We start from the raw sequence: 22,969 nt of genomic DNA, 5'->3' as shown, positions 1-22,969 counted from the left end.
ACGAGGCAGGGGGCGTGCCCAGGGGGGTAGGGCGCCCCCACCCTCGTGGATAGGTGGTGGGCCCCGTGACATGGATCTTTCTTCCAGTATTTTTTATATATTCCAAAATAATTCTCCGTTGATTTTCAGGTCATTCGGAGAACTTTTATTTCTACACAAAAATAACACCATGGCAATTCTGCTGAAAACAGGGTCAGTACGGGTTAGTTCCATTCAAATCATGCAAGTTAGAGTCCAAAACAAGGGCAAAAGTGTTTGGAAAAGTAGATACGACGGAGACGTATAATTGGCCTCGGGGCAGCACCCGGCGCGGCGACCATCTTCCCCAAACACCCTCACGTAAAGGGTCGCATCACCATCATACTAGAAATGGAGGGTGCACCGCCTGCCCAGGCCGCGCGCGCGGGCAAACGTCTGCCAGCCACGGGCAAGGGCTATGTTGCCCGCGACGGAGACCGAGACCACGACCCAGGAAGCCCTGCTGCAGCAGTCGTCCGGCTGCAGTCAGAACCCACCTGGACCAGAGGCTGGCAGCTCGTCGACGAAGAAATGTGGGAGCTGAAGCCAGTTGCTGGCCGGGTTATCCGACCAGATGACGAACTCCGGCAGCACCTCCGCCAAGTGGAAGCGCGGCCGGGGAGGCCGCGCTACCACATCACGTCTCCCTTCATCGACAGGACCACCACGACCGGAGCAACCCCTGCCATGCGAAGCGGCACCGCCACGGCTGCGCGGGGCCGCGGCGGGGGGTCGCTGTGTGCTTGCGGGGGACGGTCGTGTCCATGCTTGGGGGCCATAGAGCCGGGCCCCTCGCGATGTAGAACAAATATTCCCTCAAGTTCTACCAACCACCGATACAACTCTACACACGCTTAACGTTCGTTTTACCTAGAACAAGTATGAAATTAGAAGTACTTTGTAGGTGTTGTTGGATCACTTTGCAAGATAATAAAGAGCATGTAAATAAAAAGTAGGGGCTGTTTAGATGAAGACACAATTAAGTTAGTTTTAGTAGAGAGCTTGTTGTAACACCCTCGATGCGGCTATATCTCCCACGTGTCGAAACAGGACTTAGAGGCATAACCGCATTGAAAGCAATGTCGCAAGTGAGGTAATCTTCACACAACCCATGTAATACATAAGGGAAAGAGATACATAGTTGGCTTACAATCGCCACTTCACACAATTATATGAATAAAGCATTACAACATCCAAATATAATCAAGGTCCGTCTACGGAACCAAAATAAAAGAAGAACCCCAAAAGCGACAAGGTCCCTGATCGACCCCAATTGGGCTCCACTACTGATCAACTAGAACGAAACGACACAAAGGACAAGATCTTCATCAAGCTCCTCCTGAGCTTGGTTGCATCACCTGCATGGTATCATCGGCACCTGCAAACTGGTTTTGGAAGTATCTGTGAGTCATGAGGACTCAGCAATCTCACACCCTCGCGATCAAGACTATTTAAGCTTATAGGAAAGGCAATGTAATATCTGGAGCTGCAGCAAGCGACTAGCATAGATGGTGGCTAAACATACACAAATGAGAGCGAGAAGAGAAGGCAAAGCACGATCGTGAAACTATGATCAAGAAGTGATCCTAAAACAACCTACGTCAAGCATAACTCCAACACCGTGTTCACTTCCCGGACTCCGCCGAGAAGAGACCATCATGGTTACACACGCAGTTGATGAATTTTAATTAAGGTCGAGTTCAGGTTTTCTACAACCGGACATTAACAAATTCCCATCTGCCCATAACCGCGGGCACGGCTTTCGAAAGTTGAAATCCCTGCAGGGGTGTCCCAACTTAGCCCATAACAAGCTCTCACGGTCAACAAAGGATATTCCTTCTAGCGGGAAGACCCAATCAGACTCGGAATCCCGGTTACAAGACATCCTCGACAACGGTAAAACAAGTCCAGCAACACCGCACGAATGTGCCGACAAATCCCGATAGGAGCTGCACATATCTCGTTCTCAGGGCACACTCAGATGAGCAGTCCGTACAACTAAAACTAGCCCTCGAGTTTCCCCGAGGTGGCGCAGCAAGGGGCTCTAGTTTGGACCAACACTCAGAGGAGCACTGGCCCGGGGGGGTTAAAATAAGATGACCCTTGAGTCTGCAGAACCGAAGGGAAAGAAAAGGCTAGGTGGCGAATGGCAAAACCAATGTTGGGCATTGCTGGAGGAGTTTTACTCAAGGCGAACTGTCAAGGGGTTCCCATTATAACCCAACCGCGTAAGGAACGCAAAATCCGGGAACATAACACCGATATGACGGAAACTAGGGAGGCAAGAGTGGAACAAAACACCAGGCATAAGGCCGAGCCTTCCACCCTTTACCAAGTGTATAGATGCATTAATTAAGTAAAAGATATTGTGATATCCCAACAAGTAAACATGTTCCAACAAGGAACAACATCTCCAAGTTCCAACAAGGAACAAACTTCAATCTTCACCTGCAACTAACAACGCTATAAGAGGGGCTGAGCAAAGCGGTAACATAGCCAAACAACGGTTTGCTAGGACAAGGTGGGTTAGAGGCTTGGTTCAACAATATGGGAGGCATGATAAGCAAGTGGTAGGTATCGCAGCATAGGCATAGCAAAAGAGCAAGCAACTAGCAAGCAAAGATAGAACTAATTTCGAGGGTATGGTCATGTTGCCTGAAATCCCGCAAGGAAGAAGAACGAGTCCATGAAGAAGACAAACGGACGTAGCCGAACGGGTCCTCACAAATGCGACGTTAACGGAACCAACCCGAAGAGCAACATCGGAAAGAAGCACACAACATAGTAAACAACCAACACATGAACATGGCACGGTGCACAAACAATTATGATGCATGTCCGGTTTAAATATGCATGACATGGCAAAATGCACAAACAACACTACAACTTAAGTGGAGCTCAATATGCAACTCCGTTGCATATTGACGAAACACCACGTGACTTATTTAGTTCTCTCTCATTTATGTACCCAACAATATTAAATGTTGTTAAACATGGCAAGAGAGTGAAGCAAATGAAAACTACCTATCTAGGCAAGTTTAAATGAGGCCGGAAGCAACGAACAACAATTTCGGTAAATCCCCATATGCATATTTGGGCTTGGTACTGTTCTGCCCTAAACAATATTTTAGAGTTGTTAAACATCTAAGGTGAAAGCACCATGTTAAACTAGGCATTATTCTACCCCATTTACATATAAAGTTTATTAAATTTGGAGTTACGGTTATTTAGTTATGAAATAAATCATTTTAGCATGGCAATAGGAAAATATAAGCAAACATCATTTTAAACATAGATGAAAGTGGCATATTAAGAAACTAGATGAAAAACTAAGCATATTTCATATATAGATTGTTTTAATCCGATGCATGGTTAATTAGTTATTAAATGCATGAACTCTAGGGACTAAACTGAAAAACTGTCGTTCTCTGGAATAATAACTAAATTGTAGAACTAAAAAAATGTAGATATCAGGTCGAATCTGGCTAGCCCAATAGAGGAAAAGCCAGGGTGCTGCTCACATTGGGCCTTGAGGCCTGTGCGTGGCTGGGGCGAAGAGGGAGCTGTGCCTTGGCCTGCCCTAGCGGTGCGCAGGGCCGGAGCAGAGGAGGTCCAAGCGACGATGCAGGGGCATGTGTGGTCAACATGCAGGAACACAGCAGCAGGACCGGTTAACAGGCACGACGACGTGCAGGACTCCGGTGATGAGGCCTTGGCAGCGATGCGGGGAAGGGAAAACGGTGGGACTCCGGCGCGGCAGGGTGCTCGGTGGGGCACAGAATCTTGGCGGACGATAGCGAGCGGCGCTGGGTGTTCGGATCCAAAGGATCGAGACGGGGCAAGGGGCTCGTCCTCGTCCTCGAGTTCTCGCCGAAACAAGGGAGGCGGAGGCGGGATGCAGGGGAGCGGCAGCGACGGCGAACTTGGCTTGGGAGGCGGGTCTGGTCGTGGAGGTCAGGGACGGCCCGTTCTGGCCGGAACTGAGGCGTGGAACGAGGCAGGATGGAGCTTCAGGTTTGGGCGGCCATGGCGTCGAGGCGAAGTAGGCCATGGCGACGGCGGCAGTCGCTGCGAGGGGCGGCGCTGTTGCTGGAGTTTGAGAGGGGCTCATCTCCCTGCGCCGACGAGGAGAGCGGGGAGGCTACGAGGACAAGGCCGACAGCGCGAGGCTTGATGCGGGACTGCTGCGGGAGGCGTCCGGTGAGGCGCTCGTGCTCAGGCACGAGCAGAGGCGTATGGGAGGCGGCGAAGGGCACGGGGCTCAGGCGGGGATGGATGGATCCGCCTGTTTCCGGGCCGGATCCGGCCAGCGGGGCATCGACGGAGCTCCGGCGAGGGTTGACCAAGGCGGCGGCGACCTGCAGCTGATAAAAAAACAGAGAGAGAGAGGGAGATCGTGAGAGAGGAAGAAATCGGGAGAGGGGGAACAAGAAAACAGAGGAGAAGCAAAGGACCTGGAGGCCGGCGAGGTTGGACGATGCGGGGTGGCTGCGGCTCGGGAAGAGGAGCTCAGGCTCCAAGAGAATGTCCTCTTCCCTGGGACGACTGGAGGCAGAAGAAAGCGAAGGTTGGTTGGTAGCTGAAATCGAGGAGGAGGGGATTGGTGGCTGGTTCGAGTGGATCGAGGGGACGATATGGTTGGCCCTTTGATGAAAACAAGGGAGATGGTCGGCTCGGCTGGTTGGGTGGAGAGATCGGGAGGGATCCCGAGGGGAACCAGAAGAGTGGCGGCGGCGATGGGACAAACCTCCTGGATCTTAGTGTTTGATCTGATCTGGGTAGGGGTTCGTCTATATATAGGGACAAAAGTATTAGTTTTGGGCCCTCCGATCAAAATCAGACGGTCTCGGATAAATAGATCAAAATCAGACGGTCTCGGATAAATAGGTTAGGGAGCTCAATTAAGAAAACAGAGACGTTTTATGGACGTTTGGGGATGATCCGGACCCATCGGTGACGACTGCCCGGGTCGGGTCCTGGACAACTTTCGGACGCGTGCGCGATGAGGTCCGCGGGCTGACGAGAGAGGTTAGGTTAGGCCTGGCGGTAGGTAGTGAGCTGTGCAGACGGTCTCGAGCTGAGAGAAGAGAAGAGAGGGAGGCCCGACGGCTATTTCCGGAGACCGAAAACGTCCGACGTTAGACCGGCTATACTGCCGCTATAGTTATCCGTTGGGGCGTCAAACGGACTCCGAATGCGATGAAACTTGGCAGGCGTTCTACTGACAACAAAACAACACCGCACGCCAACTTTCAACCCATTCCGAGAACATTTTACGACCACTTCTAAAATAATATTCGGACGTGCCGCAGGCGCGTGCAAGTGTGTCTGGACTCAGAACGGACAATGGAAGGAACGGGAGAACCCGGACGGATGCAAGTTTTGAAAACATGATGATGCAATGCACATGATGACATGACAAGATGCAACACGCAAGCGAATGACATGGCAAAGACAGCGAATAACTAGAAGACACCTGGCACATCGGTCTCGGGGCGTTACAACACTCCACAACTACAAGAGGATCTCGTCCCGAGATCTAGAATTGCACCGGAGGGAAAACGGAAGAGAAAGAGGAGAGGTAAAGCTAAGTTGCTCCTTTGACAAACGAGTGAGACCAAAGAACCTTGCGAGGTTTAACAATTTCGTGAAAAGAATACAACTGAGATGAACGAAGTTGAAAACACTCCGTTATCAAAGAGGAACAAGGAAGAACAACTTTGAGCAGCACTCCGAATGAAAAGAGATGCAAGAAAAAATAAGTAGAAAGAACTTTAAAAGGGGCACGACACTCCGGTTAAACGGATAAGCAAGGAAAAGAACATAATCTTTGACAAAACAAGATGATGGGTTTAAAAGAGAAACATGACAATGCGTCTAGAAGAGAGAAATAGAAGATAGATCATTGAGATAAAAGAATGGAGAAGAAAATGCCAAGTTCTGTCATGAAAGAGCTTGACAAGGCATCTTTAGGAGAAGGGTTGAACGGAGTTGTTGGAACACCAACAACGAAAAGAATAAGCTTGATATGGTCTTATGGAATACATCTCAAATCATGAGGTGACCACCTGCCACTCACGGGAAAAGAATTGGATTGATATGAATGAGGAGACAAGAAACTTATTTCACCGGGAGGATAAATGAAGAACTTGGGTCATTGGTAAGCACCATAAATAGCAACCATCCTTAGGGAAAGCTTTAGGTGAAACATAACCCCAGATAACTCCAACGACGAGATTGATGGATTTAAAATACCTCATTCTTAACACCATGTGAATCATGAAACATGAACTCAAATTAACAAGAATGGCATAATACCACCTCCAATGATACGGTAGAAAGAATTGCACTCCGGATTACAATATGAGGAAAGCTTGAGCTTCTTAGAAAAGAATGTCGATGAAAAACTTGGAGAAGGAATTAAATCCTTTATGAACCATCATGTAGAACCTCCATGAAGAACTCCGATAATGAAAGAATGATCAAACGAAAGAAAGAGAAGTTGAAAGCAGGTGAATCCTTGTAATGATTTAGATGAATCTCCATGGTGAACTAATTTAAAAAGGTTGGAACTCTGGGAAGAAAAGATAAGATGAACAATTGAGATCAAGAATTTTGATGAATCTCCGGAATAGGGAATTAATCATTTGGATGAAACAAGAATAAGAATTACATTATGCTTAACCTTCACCAATTAAATTGATGACAAGAAACGGATTTCGCATACTACTTATTCTAGTTGCAACGGATTGAAGAGAGATATAGCATGAACTTGGGAAGGTCTTCAACGATCCACCGGTAGAATTTCAAAAAGCACGAATGCATAGATATGATACATGAAGGAAGAAAAACTCTTGAACGAACCACCGTAAGAATTGAAAAAGAACGATTAAAACATGAAGAAACACCGGGAAGAATTAGCAATTAAATGAAGATGCTTGTGAGGATTTAGATCCATGAGAACAAAGAGATTACGAGCTGATTAAAGAATATTAAATGATGCACCGGTGAGATTTGGGGAACGAGAGCTGAAAGCTGAGAATGAATAAATTTGAAAAGATGGCCCTTCGGAGGAAAGAAATGGAAACAACTCATGAAATGCTCCGGGTGGGTGAAAAGAATTTTCACAATCAAAACAATTATGAGAGGATGACATCAAGCTAGAACCATGAATCTCTGAGAGAGCGGATAATATATGGAGGAAAAACTCTTCCCTGGTATTCAAATGTTGAGAATGACGATGAGAAACACCACCATGAATTATTGAGATACTCTGGGATGAAAAATTAGAAAGGTTGAACCAACGATGAAAGAATTTGACAGATCTTGGAGAAAGACATATGACTCCTAAAAATTTAAACTTACGTCAAACTTTGACAAGAATTTAGGATAGCTCCAGGAAAATAAGAAGAGTCAGGTAAGATCCTGGGAAAAGACCTGTGGGTTAGGGCCCACTCAAAAGATACACCGTTGAAAAGATTTAAAGGAGAGATTGCACCGGTTGAAATAAATGGCTTGAATGGGATAACCTCCTCGAAATAGGTTGAACAGATCTTGAATGAATGAAGAGTGGAAACACGATTCTTCGAGATATCTTGAGCACTCCAGAACAATTAAATAGCGAGAAGTGAATGAATATGAGGTGCACCGGCATGAGAAGGTATTTGAAACGAGGAAAAAGGATATGATCAACAAAGCTTGACTTGAAACCACCAGAGATGAAAAGAATGAAGAAAGATGAACTTGAGGCTCCATTAGAATCTTCATGAGAAACACCGGATAAGAACATTGAAAGAAACGAATGGAGAAAAATTTCACATTAATAAAATGGATATTTGATTAAGATATCTAATTCCTTGAAGAAAACAAGGGTGGGTGGGCGGGAAAAACAAAGACAACTTGGAATGGATGAAGCAAACACCGTTGAGAAGAACTGATACTTGATCTTGCGGATGTTGCAATGACCGGATCCAGTTGAAGAGAAGTACACCGGTTAAAAAGGATTAACATGACAGACTCGATGATCGAGAAGGATTAGTATACACGTCGGAGTATGAGAACACCACTTAGGAAAAGGCATGGAATCAACACTTGACATTGAAGCAACTCGAATACCACAACTCAAAAACAAAACAAAGGATTGGCTTACAAAATAAGCCGGAACAAACATATGATAGAGATTTCGTCCGAAGTTTTCGTGGTGGGGCCTATACCGGCTCGGTCGTACAGCACCATCATGTACAAGGCAGTGCACATGACATACGAAGCGTCCCCGAGTCGGCATAGCCAAGGACTCTTTAAGACACAACGAGACCACTATAAAACCAACCGTGGATAGGCGGACCACTAGACGTCGAACCCCAATTTCATATCATACATCCATCAGAAAGATATCCTAAGAGCTACTTGATTTCCCACTTATAAACTCCCGAAACTTTCCCAGTTATGCAATCAGGTGTTGGGGATACAGGAGAAGCATAATATCTCACCCAAAACTAGCAAAGCCTGCATCCAGTTGTATCCATCCTTCAACACATAACCAAGAAACCTTCGGAAATCATCTACCTCAACCTTCGAAAAGCATTCGTTATACGAGTTATGGCAATACTCCCGAACTCCCACCCCAGTACTGGGTGGCGTCGAGGTTATCTCACCAACAACTACACAAAAGAGATTTTCGATGTCGGCGAACTAAACTTAGGTATTCCAGAACTGCAACGATAAAATTGTAACGACAACACCTCGGAGCTCAACTCCCCGGGACACTACCACAACCCCTAAATGTCAGGAGGCACCAAGAACAATGTTCTCGTCACAAAACCATCAGAACGATTCCAAGATACCCGCGTGATCCTAAATTTTTTTAGTGAAATTTGAGAAGAGAAGAGTCAAAACTCTATGTCAGGATGCCTTACCAGAGCGATGAAGGGACTGGGGAGTAAAAAGAATTCCTAAACTCTCCGATATATAATTCCTAAATGACTCAAACCATTTTTCTAGACTCAACAACGACTGCTAAAAACGATCAAGCAGTGGGGCTCCTAAGGTCGGGGAAGGCTATGATTACCAACTTGTAACGTCGTCGATGCGGCTATATCTCTCATGTGTCGAAGCACGACTTAGAGGCATAACCGCATTGAAAGCAATGTCGCAAGTGAGGTAATCTTCACACAACCCATGTAATACATAAGGGAAACAGATACATAGTTGGCTTACAATCGCCACTTCACACAATTACATGAATAAAGCATTAGAACATCCAAATACAATCAAGGTCCGTCTATGGAACCAAAATAAAAGAAGAACCCCAAAATCGACAAGGTCCCCGATCGACCCCAACTGGGCTCCACTACTGATCAACTAGAACGAAACGACACAAAGGACAAGATCTTCATCGAGCTCCTCCTGAGCTTGGTTGCGTCACCTGCACGGTATCATCGGCACCTGCAAACTGGTTTTCGAAGTATTTTTGAGTCATGAGGACTCAGCAATCTCACACCCTCGCGATCAAGACTATTTAAGCTTATAGGAAAGGCAAGGTAATATGTGGAGCTGCAGCAAGCGACTAGCATATATGGTGGCTAAACATACACAAATGAGAGCGAGAAGAGAAGGCAAAGCACGATCGTGAAACTATGATCAAGAAGTGATCCTAAAACAACCTGCGTCAAGCATAACTCCAACACCGTGTTCACTTCCCGGACTCCACCGAGAAGAGACCATCACGGTTACACACGCGGTTGATGAATTTTAATTAAGCTCAAGTTCAGGTTTTCTACAACCGGACATTAACAAATTCCCATCTGCCCATAACCGCGGGCATGGCTTTCGAAAGTTCAAATCCCTGCAGGGGTGTCCCAATTTAGCCCATAACAAGCTCTCACGGTCAATGAAGGATATTCCTTCTAGCGGGAAGACCCGATCAGACTCGGAATCCCGGTTACAAGACATCCTCGACAGTGGTAAAACAAGACCAGCAACACCACCTGAATGTGCCAACAGATCCCGATAGGAGCTGCACATATCTCGTTCTAAGGGCACACTCAGATGAGCAGTCCGTACAACTAAAACTAGCCCTCGAGTTTTCCCGAGGTGGCGCTGCAAGGGGCTCTAGTTTGGACCAACACTCAGAGGAGCACTGGCCCGGGGGGGTTAAAATAAGATGACCCTTGAGTCTGCAGAACCCAAGGGAAAGAAAAGGCTAGGTGGCGAATGGTAAAACCAATGTTGGGCATTGCTGGAAGAGTTTTACTCAAGTCGAACTGTCAAGGGGTTCCCATTATAACCCAACCGTGTAAGGAATGCAAAATCTGGGAACATAACACCGATATGACGGAAACTAGGGCGGCAAGAGTGGAACAAAACACCAGGCATAAGGCTGAGCCTTCCACCCTTTACCAACTGGGCTCCACTGCTGATCAACTAGAGCGAAACAATAAAAGGACAAGATCTTCATCGAGCTCCTCCTGAACTTGGTTGTGTCACCTGCACGGACTCATCGGCACCTGCAAACTAGTTTTGGAAGTATTTGTGAATCACGGGGACTCAGCAATCTCGCACCCTCGCGATCAAGAATATTTAAGCTTATAGGTAAGGTAAAGGTATGAGGTGGAGCTGCAGCAAGCGACTAACATATATGGTGGCTAACATACGCAAATGAGAGCGAGAAGAAGAGGCAAAGCACGATCGAGAAACTATGATCAAGAAGTGATCCTAGAACAACCTACGTCAAAGCATTACTCCAACACCGTGTTCACTTCCCGGACTCCGCCGGAAAGAGACCATCACGATTACACACGTGGTTGATGCATTTTAATTAAGGTCAACTTCAGGTTTTCTACAACCGGACATTAACAAATTCCCATCTGCCCATAACCGCGGGCACGGCTTTCGAAAGTTCCAATCCCTGCAGGGGTGTCCCAACTTAGCCCATCACAAGCTCTCACGGTCAACGAAGGATATTCCTTCTAGCGGGAAGACCCGATCAGGCTCGGAATCCCGGTTACAAGACATTTCGACAATGGTAAAACAAGACCAGCAAAGCCGCCCGATGCATTGACAAATCCCGATAGGAGCTGCACATATCTCGTTCTCAGGGCACACCAGATAGGTCAAGCTACGAGTAAAACCAACCCTCGAGTTGCCCCGAGGTGGCCCCGCAGGCTGCCCGTTTCGGACCAACACTCAGAGGAGCACTGGCCCGGGGGGGTTTAAAATAAAGATGACCCTCGGGCTCGCGAAATCCCAAGGGAAGGTTATAGGTTGTTAGTGCAAATGGTAAACCCAAGGTTGGGCCTTGCTGGAGGAGTTTTATTCAAGGTGAACTGTCAAGGGGTTCCCATTATAACCCAACCGCATAAGGAACGCAAAATCCGGGAGCATAACACCGATATGACGGAAACTAGGGCGGTAAGAGTGGAACAAAACACCAGGCATAAGGCCGAGCCTTCCACCCTTTACCAAGTATATAGATGCATTAATTAAATAAGATATATTGTGATATCCCAACAAGTAAACATGTTCCAACAAGGAACTACATCTCCATGTTCCAACAAGGAACAAACTTCAATCTTCACCTGCAACTAACAACGCTATAAGAGGGGCTGAGCAAAGCGGTAACATAGCCAAACAACGGTTTGCTAGGACAAGGTGGGTTAGAGGCTTGGTTCAACAATATGGGAGGCATGATTAGCAAGTGGTAGGTATCGCAGCATAGGCATAGCAAAAGAGCGAGCAACTAGCAAGCAAAGATAGAACTAATTTCGAGGGTATGGTCATGTTGCCTGAAATCCCGCAAGGAAGAAGAACGAGTCCATGAAGAAGACAAACGGACGTAGCCGAACGGGTCCTCACAAATGCGACGTTAACGGAACCAACCCGAAGAAGCAACACCGGAAAGAAGCACACAACATAGTAAACAACCAACACATGAACATGGCACAGTGCACAAACAATTATTATGCATGTCCAGTTTAAATATGCATGACATGCCAAAATGCACAAACAACACTACAACTTAAGTGGAGCTCAATATGCAACTCCGTGGCATATTGACGAAACACCACGTGACTTATTTAGTTCTCTCTCGTTTATGTACCCAACAATATTAAATGTTGTTAAACATGGCAAGAGAGTGAAGCAAATGAAAACTACCTATCTAGGCAAGTTTAAATGAGGCCGGAAGCAACGAACAACAATTTCGGTAAATCCCCATATGCATATTTGGGCTTGGTACTGTTCTGCCCTAAACAATATTTTAGATTTGTTAAACATCTAAGGTGAAAGCACCATGTTAAACTAGGCATTATTCTACTCCATTTACATATAAAGTTTATTAAATTCGGAGTTACGGTTATTTAGTTATGAAATAAATCATTTTAGCATGGCAATAGGCAAATATAAGCAAACATCATTTTAAACATTTTAAACATAGATGAAAGTGGCATATTAAGAAACTACATGAAAAACTAAGCATATTTCATATATAAATTGTTTTAATCCGATGCACGGTTAATTAGTTATTAAATGCATGAACTCTAGGGACTAAACTGCAAAACTGTCATTCTCTGGAATAATAACTAAATCACAGAACTAAAAAAATAGATAATGGGCCGAATCCGGCTAGCCCAATAGAGGAAAAGACAGGGTGCTGCTCACATTGGGCCTTGAGGCCTGTGCGTGGCTGGGGCGAAGAGGAAGCTGGGCCTTGGCCTGCCCGAGCGGCGCGCTGGGCCGAAGCAGAAGAGGTCCAAGCGACGATGTAGGGGCATGCGTGGTCAACGTGCAAGAACGCAGCAGCAGGACCGGACAACAAGCACGACGACGTGCAGGACTCCGGCGAGGAGGCCTTGGCAGCGATGCGGGGAAGGGAAAACGGTGGGACTCCGGCGCAGTAGGGAGCTCGGCGGGGCACAGAATCTTGGCAGACGACGGCGAGCGGCGCTGGGCGTTCGGATCCACGGGATCGAGACGGTGCAAGGGGCTCGTTCTCGTCCTCGAGTTCTCGCCGAAACAAGGGAGGCGGAGGCGGGAGGCAGGGGAGCGGCAGCGGCGGCGAACTTGGCTCGGGGCGGCGGGTCTAGTCATGGAGGTCAGGGACGGCCCGTTCTGGCCAGAACTGAGGCGTGGAACGAGGCAGGATGGAGCTTCAGGTTCGGGCGGCCATATCATCGAGGCAAAGTAGGCCATGGCGACGGCGGCAGTCGCTGCGAGGGGCGGCGCCATTGCTGGAGTTCGAGAGGGGCTCATGTCCCTGCGCCGACGAGGAGAGCGGGGAGGCTACGAGGACAAGGACGACGGCGCGAGGCTTGATGCGGGACTGCTGCGGGAGGTATCCGGTGAGGCGCTCGTGCTCAGGCACGAGCAGAGGCGTATGGGAGGCGGCGAAGGGCACGGGGCTCAGGCGGGGATGGATGGATCCGCCTGTTTCCGGGCCATATCCGGCCAACGGGGCGTCGACGGAGCTCCGGCGAGGTTTGACCAAGGCGGCGGCGACCTGCAGCTGATAAAAAAATAGAGAGAGAGGAAGATCGTGAGAGAGGAAGAAATCGGGAGAGTGGGAAGAAGAAAACAGAGGAGAAGCAGAGGACCTGGAGGCCGGCGAGGTTGGACGCTGCGGGGTGGCTGCGGCTCGGGAAGAGGAGCTCAGGCTCCAAGAGAATGTCCTCTTCCCTGGGACTCCAGGAGGCAGAAGAAAGCGAAGGTTGGTTGGTAGCTGAAATCGAGGAGGAGGGGATCGGTGGCTGGTTCGAGTGGATCGAGGGGAGGATATGGTTGGCCCTTTGCTGAAAACAAGGGAGATGGTCGGCTCGGCTGGTTGGGTGGAGAGATCGGGAGGGATCCCAAGGGGAACCAGAAGAGTGGCGGCGGCGATGGGACAAACCTCCTGGATCTTAGGGTTTGATCTGATCTGGGTAGGGGTTCGTCTATATATAGGGACAAAAGTATTAGTTTTGGGCCCTCCGATCAAAATCAGACGGTCTCGGATAAATAGATCAAAATCAGACGGTCTCGGATAAATAGATTAGGGAGCTCAATTAAGAAAACAGAGACGTTTTATGGACGTTTGGGGATGATCCGGACCCATCGGTGACGACTGCCCGGGTCGGGTCCGGGACAACTTTCGGACGCGTGCGCGATGAGGTCCGCGGGCTGACGAGAGAGGTTAGGTTAGGCCTGGCGGTAGGTAGTGAGCTGTGCAGACGGTCTCGAGCTGAGAGAAGAGAAGAGAGGGAGGCCCGGCGGCTGTTTCCGGAGACCGAAAACGTCCGATGTTAGACCGGCTATACTGCCGCTATAGTTATCCGTTGGGGCGTCAAACGGACTCTGAATGCGATGAAACTTGGCAGGCGGTCTACTGACAACAAAACAACACCGCACGCCAACTTTCAACCCATTCCGAGAACATTTTACGACCACTTCTAAAATAATATTCAGACGTGCCGGAGGCGCGTGCAAGTGTGTCTGGACTCAGAACGGACAACGGAAGGAACGGGGAGAACCCGGACGGTTGCAAGTTTTGAAAACATGATGATGCAATGCACATGATGACATGACAAGATGCAACACGCAAGCGAATGACATGGCAAAGACAGCGAATAACTAGAAGACACCTGGCACATCGGTCTCGGGGCGTTACACTTGTTGTCACGAGAAAGTTATTTGTCCCTAGGCAATCGATAACTAGACCGATAATCATTATTGCAATTTTATTTGAGGGAGAGGCATAAGCTAACATATTTTCTCTTCTTGGATCATATGCACTTATGATTGGAACTCTAGCAAGCATCCGCAACTACTAAATATCATTAAGGTAAAACCCAACCATAGCATTAAAGTATCAAGTCCTCTTTATTCCCATACACAAACAACCTACTTACTCGGGTCTGTGTTTCTATCTCCCATGCCACCCACCATAAGCAAATCATGAACTTATTGCAAACCCTACAGTGGGGATCCCTGACGCTTGCACGACACGGAGAGCACCATAGGATAGAACCAATAATAAAACATGCAACTCAAACCAATCACGATCATCAGTTAATGAATAGGACAAAACGGGCCTACTCAAACATCATAGGATAGACATACATCATTGGGAAATAATATATAGAGTTGAGCACCATGTTTAAGTAGAGATTACAACAGGTAAAAGAGGGGTTACACCTCTGCATAGAGGGGGAAGAGTTGGTGATGAGGGCGGTGAAGTTGTTGGTGTAGATTGCGGTGGTGATGATGGCCCCGACAGCATTCCGGCGCCATCCGGAGAGAGGGGGAGAGGGGCCCCCTTCTTCTTATTCTTCCTTGACCTTCTCCCTAGATGGGAGAAGGGTTTCCCCTCTGGTCCTTGCTCTCCATGGCATCGGAGGGGCGAGAGCCCCTTCGAGATTGGATCTGTCTCTCTGTCTTGCTCTCTTTCTGCGTTCCCTGATTCTGCCCTTTCACCGTTTCTTAAATTCCCGGAGATCCGTTACTCCGATTGGGATGAATTTTGGTCACGATTTTTATCCTGATATTAGCTTTCTTGCGGCAAAAGAAGGGCAACAACCTCCTTACAGGGTGGCCACGAGGGCCATGGCGTGCCCCCTGCCTTGTGGCCCCCTCGGGCATCGTCTCGCGTTGATTCTTCTTTCCAAAAATCACATATATTCCAAAAAAAATCTTCGTCAGTTTTTATCCCGTTTGGGCTCCGTTTGATATGGATTTTCTGTGAAACAAAAACATGCAACAAACATGAACTGGCACTGGGCACTGGATCAATATGTTAGTCCCAAAAATAGGATAAAAAGTTGCCAAAAGTATATGAAAGTTGTATAATATTGGCATCGAACAATCAAAAATTATAGATACGACGGAGACGTATCAGCATCCCCAAGCTTAATTCCTGCTCGTCCTCGAGTAGGTAAATTATAAAAAAAATTGATGTGGAATGCTACCTAGCATAATCTTGATCATGTAATCTAATCATGGAATGAATATTAAGACACGAGAAAGAACTCACATACTTATAGGGTGAGAGTGTGTATAGTCCATGGACTCAACATTAGTCATAAAGAACTCACATACTTATTGCAAAAATCTATTAGTCATCGAAACAAAGTACTACGCGCATGCTCCTAGGGGGATATATTGGTAGGAAAAGACCATTGCTCGTCCCCGACCGCCACTCATAAGGAAGACAATCAATAAATACCTCATGCTCCAACTCCGTTACATAACGGTTCACCATACGTGCATGCTACGGGAATCACAAACTTCAGCACAAGTATTTCTACAATCCACAACTACCCACTAGCATGACTCTAATATCACCATCTTTATATTGCAAAACTGTTGCAAGGAATCAAACATATCATATTTAGTGATCTACAAGTTTTATGTAGGATTTTATGACTAACCATGTGAATGACCAATTCCTGTCATCTCTCTAAATAGATATAAGTGAAGCAAGAGAGTTTAATTCTTTCTACAAAAGATATGCCCACACTCTAATAAATATAAGTGAAGCAAAAGAGCATTCTACAAATGGTGGTTTTCAATGTGAAGAGAAACAGGCAATCCAAACTTCAAATGATATAAGTGAAGCACATGAAGCATTCTATAAAGCCATACTCAAAAGATATAAGTGAAGTGCAATGAGCATTCTATAAATCAACCATGGACTATCTCATACCAGCATGGTGCATCAAAGAAAAGTGAAAACTAAATGCAAAACACGCTCCAAGATTTATGCATATCATGTGACAAAATATTTCCTTGGGGTGCCTCGGGCATCCTCAAGCTTACTCTCTTGCCACTCCTTATTCCTTCATCCATCGTGATCTCTCCCAAAACTTGAAAACTTCAATCACACAAAACTTAAAAGAAAGTTTGGTCAGATCCATTAGTATAATAAAGCAAATCACTACTCTAAGTACTATTTCAAACCAATTCATATTTTTTTTCATTGTAGCTACTGTAATATAACTTTTCCATGGCTTAATCCACTGATAGAAATTGATAGTTTCATCAAAACAAGCGAACTATGCATCCAAAACAGAATCTGTCTTAAACAGGATAGTCTGTAGTAATCTGAACATTCGCCATACTTATGTTACTCTAAATATTCTACCAAAATTAGGACAAATAAACAATCTGTAAAGAAATACAGTGCAAAATGTTTCAGAACCGTTTGATGTTCCAGTAAAAAATGTAAAATCGCGCACTACAGCCAAAGTTTCTGTTTTGCACCGCACAAACCAACAAGCAATGTAAACACCCTAAAGGCGGGATACTTATTTTTGTTGAGAAGTTTCTGTAATCAAGATTCACAATGTTTCCGTGAGCATGAACAAAGTTCAAGGAGCTCCCTCACTTCAACAATGCTTGTCTCTCTCACTTTCACTTTCCTTTTTGAAATTTTTTGGGTTCCCCTCTTTATTTTTTTGTTTTTAAACTATATAAAAACACTAAACAGAAATAAATGACTCTCTAAAACTTCCGGGTTGTCTCCCTGGTAGCGCTTTCTCTAAAGCCATTAAGCTAGGCATATAGTGCACAAGTAATGAATCCACCCGGATCCCAAGGTATATCAAAGCCAATTTCAATTAACAATGATTTGTGATTTAGTATTGAGCACAAAGTAACATATATCATGTAATGACGAAGTCTAATTCTCTTCTTATGCATCGGTATGTCATAAAAGAACAATTCATGCACACATAGTATAGGCCAATTCATAGTATAAGAAGTTTCTTGCAATTTTATCATATTAGAAACATGGAGAGGCGTAGATGTAGTTCCTCTCTCATAATAATTTCAAGTAGGAGCAGCAAGCACATGCATATCATATCTATCAAAATCATCATGTGTAGTAGTGAAACGCAACCAATCATTATATCCCTCTCTCTTTCTGCGTTCCCTGATTCTGCCCTTTCGCCGTTTCTTAAATTCCCGGAGATCCGTAACTCCGATTGGGTTGAATTTCAGACACGATTTTTATCTGGATATTATCTTTCTTGCGGCGAAAGAAGGGAACCAACCGCCATACAGGGTGGCCACAAGGGCCCATGCGCGCCTAACCCCCTGCGGCACACCCCCCTTCCTCGTGGCCCCCTCGGGCATCGTCTCGCGTTGATTCTTCTTCCCAAAAATCATATATATTCCAAAAAAATCTCTGTAAGTTTTTATCCCATTTGGACTCCGTTTGATATGGATTTTCTGCGAAACAAAAAACATGCAACAAACAGGAACTGGTACTGGGCACTGGGTCAATATGTTAGTCCCAAAAAATGGTATAAAAAGTAGCCAAAAGAATATGAAAGTTTATAATATTGGCATGGAACAATCAAAAATTATAGATACGATGGAGACGTATCAGTACCTTATCGTGCCCGAGGACATTTATGCATACTGGGAGCGGACGCGATCCCCAGTTCCTGAGCTAGAACCATCACCTGATCCATATGAGGAGTCTGTTTATCAGTGGGAGCCACATGATCTCGCTAACCAGTGGAACTCTCAGGATCCTCCTCAGTACCCGGCAGAGGGCTACTTTGATCTGTGGGCATAGACCAACTAAGGCCAAAAGCCTAAGCTTGGGGGAGTACGTATTTCTCACGGACATTACATTCATGTTCGCACCCTCATTCTAGTTGTCGGTGTTCATACTTTTTCATAGTATTATCCATGTTTGTTTCTTTTTCTCGCTTTCTTGTGTGTTTGAGAAACTTTGAGAAAATCCAAAAAAATAGTTCTCACTTCTTTTTAGTTATCTTTCTAGTTTATTTAGTAGTAGTATTAAAAGAAAACCCAAAAATATTTTTCGTTCTTCTTTTCCTTGTTGGGAGTTTTCCCGTGTAAATAGTTTTTCTCGTTCTTGTTTTACTTTCCTCAGAAAAACAAAAAACTCAAAAATATATTTTAGTGTGTTTCTTTGAAATTATTTTTCCTTCCTTTGGGATGTAAGGAGAAGACCATGATGAAAATGTTGAGTGGCTCTCATTTGCATTATTGTTGATCTAATAAGAGAGCCCATATTACTTTGTCTTCTCCTTTGAATAAATGTTTGCAGATTCCGGCTTGGTCCAATGCATGAAAACTCTTATTATTATTAACACCATTCGGTCGTGCAAGTGAAAGGAAATAATGACGATATATGATAAAATGATTGAGATAAGGTAAAGGTGGTGTGAACTCGACCTGTTTTGTTTTTGTAAATATGATTAGTTCATCGTTCTTGTTTCAACCCATTATGAATGAAACATGTTTGCCATGACAATTAGAGATTATAGTTACTCATGCCATGCTTAATTAGCTAGGAGTTTATAATGGTTTACGTTCCGTGCCAACATGCTTTTAAATGGTTGTGATGTAGTATGATAGGATGGTATCCACCTTTGAATGATTCAAGTGGCTTAACTTGGCAATATGTTCATGGTGATTTATATCCTACTCATGCTTGCACTCAATGTTGGTTAATCTCAATGCATGTTTATGACCGTTGTCGCTCTCTAGTTGGTCGCTCCTCAATCTTTTGCTAGCCTTCACTTGTACTAAGCGGGAATACTGCTTGTGCATCCACTTCCATGAACCCAAAGTTGTTCCATATGTGTCCACTATACCTACCTATATGCGGCATCTATCTGCCATTCCAAGTAAATTTGCATGTGCCAAACTCTAAACCTTCAAATAATAATATGTTTTGTATGCCCGAATTGCTCATGTAGCGACTGCGGGCTGCCAGTATCTTCCATGCTAGGTGGGTTATTCACTTGTTTATTCATGATGAGTGTTTGTATGCCCGAATTGCTCATGTAGTGAATTGCTCATGATGAGTGTTTATTCACTTGTTATTCATGAGAAAGGGGCTGATAACCGGGATGCCTAGTTCCATGTTCAAATCAAATCAAAATATAATTTCAAACAGAACTCCCCCAGGACTATTGTTGGTATGGACGGTACCCGTTGTTTCGGATCATCCGTGGAGTGTGATTGTTGGTGGAGGGGGAGTAAAAAATTTACCATTCTGTTTGGGAACCGCCTATAATGTATCTAGCATGGAAGATACCGAGATATCTTAGTTGTTATGTTGACAATGAAAGCATACCGCATAAAATTATATTTATCTCTATTTTAAAAGCTTGAGCTCTGGTACCTCTGCAAATCCCTGCTTCCCTCTCTGAAAGGCCTATCTATTTACTTTTATTGTTGAGTCATCATCCTCTTATAAAAATCGCCAGTTAGAGAGCACCAGTGTCATTTCTATGCTTTGTTATTAATTTATATTGAGTATGACTCTGATTGGATCTAATTTACCATGGATTAGAATGTCTAGTCAGTCCTTGATCTTCAGGGCTGCTCTGCATTTATGTTTTGCGGTCTCAGAAAGGGATAGCGAGATACCATTATATCATATCATGATTGTTTTGAAAAAGTGTTGACATCCGAGATTCATTATTATTGCTTGCTAGTTGATTATGCCATTGATATGAGTATATGTGAGACCTAAATGCTATTGTGAATATGGTTACTTCATAATGTTTGCTGATAACTGATGACCCACAAGTGTAGGGGATCTATCGTAGTCCTTTCGATAAGTAAGAGTGTCGAACCCAACGAGGAGGAGAAGGAAATGAGAAGCAGTTTTCAGTAAGGTATTCTCCGCAAGCACTGACATTATCGGTAACAGATAGTTTTGTGATAACGTAATTTGTAACGGGTAACAAGTAATAAAAGTAAATAAGGTGCAGCAAGATGACCCAATCCTTTTTGTAGCAAAGGACAAGCCTATAAAAACTCTTATATAAAGGAAAGCGTTCCCGAGGACATATGGGAATTATCGTCAAGCTAGTTTTCATCATGTTCATATGATTCGCGTTCGGTACTTTGATAATTTGATATGTGGGTGGACCGGTCCTTGGGTGCTGCCCTTCCTTGGACAAGCATCCCACTTATGATTAACCCCTCTTGCAAGCATCCACAACTACAAAAGAAGTATTAAGGTAAACCTTGTTGGGATCTACTGTAGGGTGCGTCGACTGCAAATTAAAATTTCCTAAGCGCAGAACAACCAAGAACATGCTACGGGAGATGGATCACAGTTCGTTACCACTAGATGCGCAGTGTCGTGCAGCGGAAGAAGAGTTGGGGCAGCGTGTCCGCGTGGATCGTCTCCTCCTCGTCCGATCTCCCTCGTACAACCGGTGGTCGGTTCCCACGTACAGGTTCGCCGGAGCGGCGCAAGTGCACCGCCTCTAACGGTATCCGCGCGTGCAGGAGGAACGTCATGCGGCGAACTGCTAGGTCCGATCACACAACCGGCAACGAGTGGAGGTGTCTATTTGCAACACATGCAAACCCTAGTGACAGCGCCGAAGCGATCAGCCCATGAGTGTGCTGCACCTCCACTATATATATAGGCGTCCGTCACGGGCTCAACACTTGGGCCTCGCACGGACCCTAAAGCCCACAAGTCTACTCGGCCACAATCCGAATACAGTTCGGATCACATCTGACCAGTGTCCTCGGATCCGACCTTGTAGGTTCCTTCCCTTAAGTGCGCGACCCCTTAGGTTCAAGTCGGCTTGGTCGCAGTTTGGATCAGCTCCGAACTACACGGTTGGTAGCAGCCTCTCGCAAGGCATGTCGAACACCAAGCAGACTATGAAGCTGGTTAGCGAACCTGTACATCACACTTCCATTCCTTTTGCCACACGATATATGTTGTCACTAGGGTTAGCGAACCCGGTTTTCTTCTTAAAGACCCATTTGCAACCAATGGCCGTTACGCCAGGCAGTGGATCAACCAAGTCCCAAACTTGATTCTCATCCATGGGCTTTAACTCGGATCTCATGGCCTCCAGCCATGCCTCGGAATTTCGGCTCACCATCGCTTCCGCATATGTGGCCGGCTCGTCGCTTTCTAGCAATAATACATCGCGCACTCTGTGCAATCTTTCCGACCTCCGTGGTTCTGGTGCTGCTTCCACTACGGGTTTCTTGACTGACTCCGGTATGATATCATCACCAGCCGAGCCGTCCCCGAGTGGTCCTCAAATTTCTTCGAGTCAGACCGTCCTCCCACTGGCCTCCCAACTAAGAAACTCTTTCTCAAGGAAAACCCCGTTCTGAGCAACAAACACTTTGTTCTCTTCCCGGTTGTAGAAGTTATATCCCAAGGTTTCCCCCGGATATCCCACGAATATGCATTTATCCGACATGGGTGTAAGCTTGTCTGACATAAGTTTCTAGACAAATGCTTCACAACCCCAAATCTTTAGAAAAGACAAACTGGGACTCTTCCCGGTCCACATCTCATGTGGTGTCTTGCCTACGGATTTTGATGGTACCCTGTTAAGTGTGAAAGCTGCAGTTTCTAGAGCGTATCCCCAGAATGACAAGGGTAAATCCGACTTGCTCATCATAGATCGAACCATGTCCAACAAGGTGCGATTCCTCCGTTCTGATACACCATTTCTCTGTGGCGTACCCGGAGGTGTGAGCTGAGGTACTATACCTCTACTTTTTAGATGATCATCAAACTCCTGGCTCATGTACTCACCTCCACGATTAGATCGTAGAAGTTTTATAGTCTTGCCGAGCTGATTCTCCACCTCGTTTTGAAACTCTTTGAACTTTTCAAAAGTCTCTGACTTGTGCCTCATCAAATAGATATATCCATATCTACTCAAGTCGTCGGTAAAAGTCACGAACTACTAATAGCTACCTCTGGCAGTTGTGCTCATTGGTCCACACACATCACTGTGTATCAGTTCCAACAACTCGGATGCCCTCTCGCAACTCTTTGCAAAAGGAGACTTAGTCATCTTGCCGAGCAAGCATGATTCACATCTCTCGAATGACCCAAAGTCGGTCGAAGTTAGGAGTCCATCATCATGGAGCTTCTTCATGCGTTTCAGACTAATGTATCCAAGCCGACAATGCCAGAAGTATGTCGGATTTATCTCATTGG

The sequence above is a fragment of the Triticum dicoccoides genome, chromosome 4A (assembly GCF_002162155.2).
Source record: "Triticum dicoccoides isolate Atlit2015 ecotype Zavitan chromosome 4A, WEW_v2.0, whole genome shotgun sequence".
NCBI classification, from domain to species: Eukaryota; Viridiplantae; Streptophyta; class Magnoliopsida; order Poales; family Poaceae; genus Triticum; species Triticum dicoccoides.
This window is presented reverse-complemented; position numbering follows the sequence as displayed.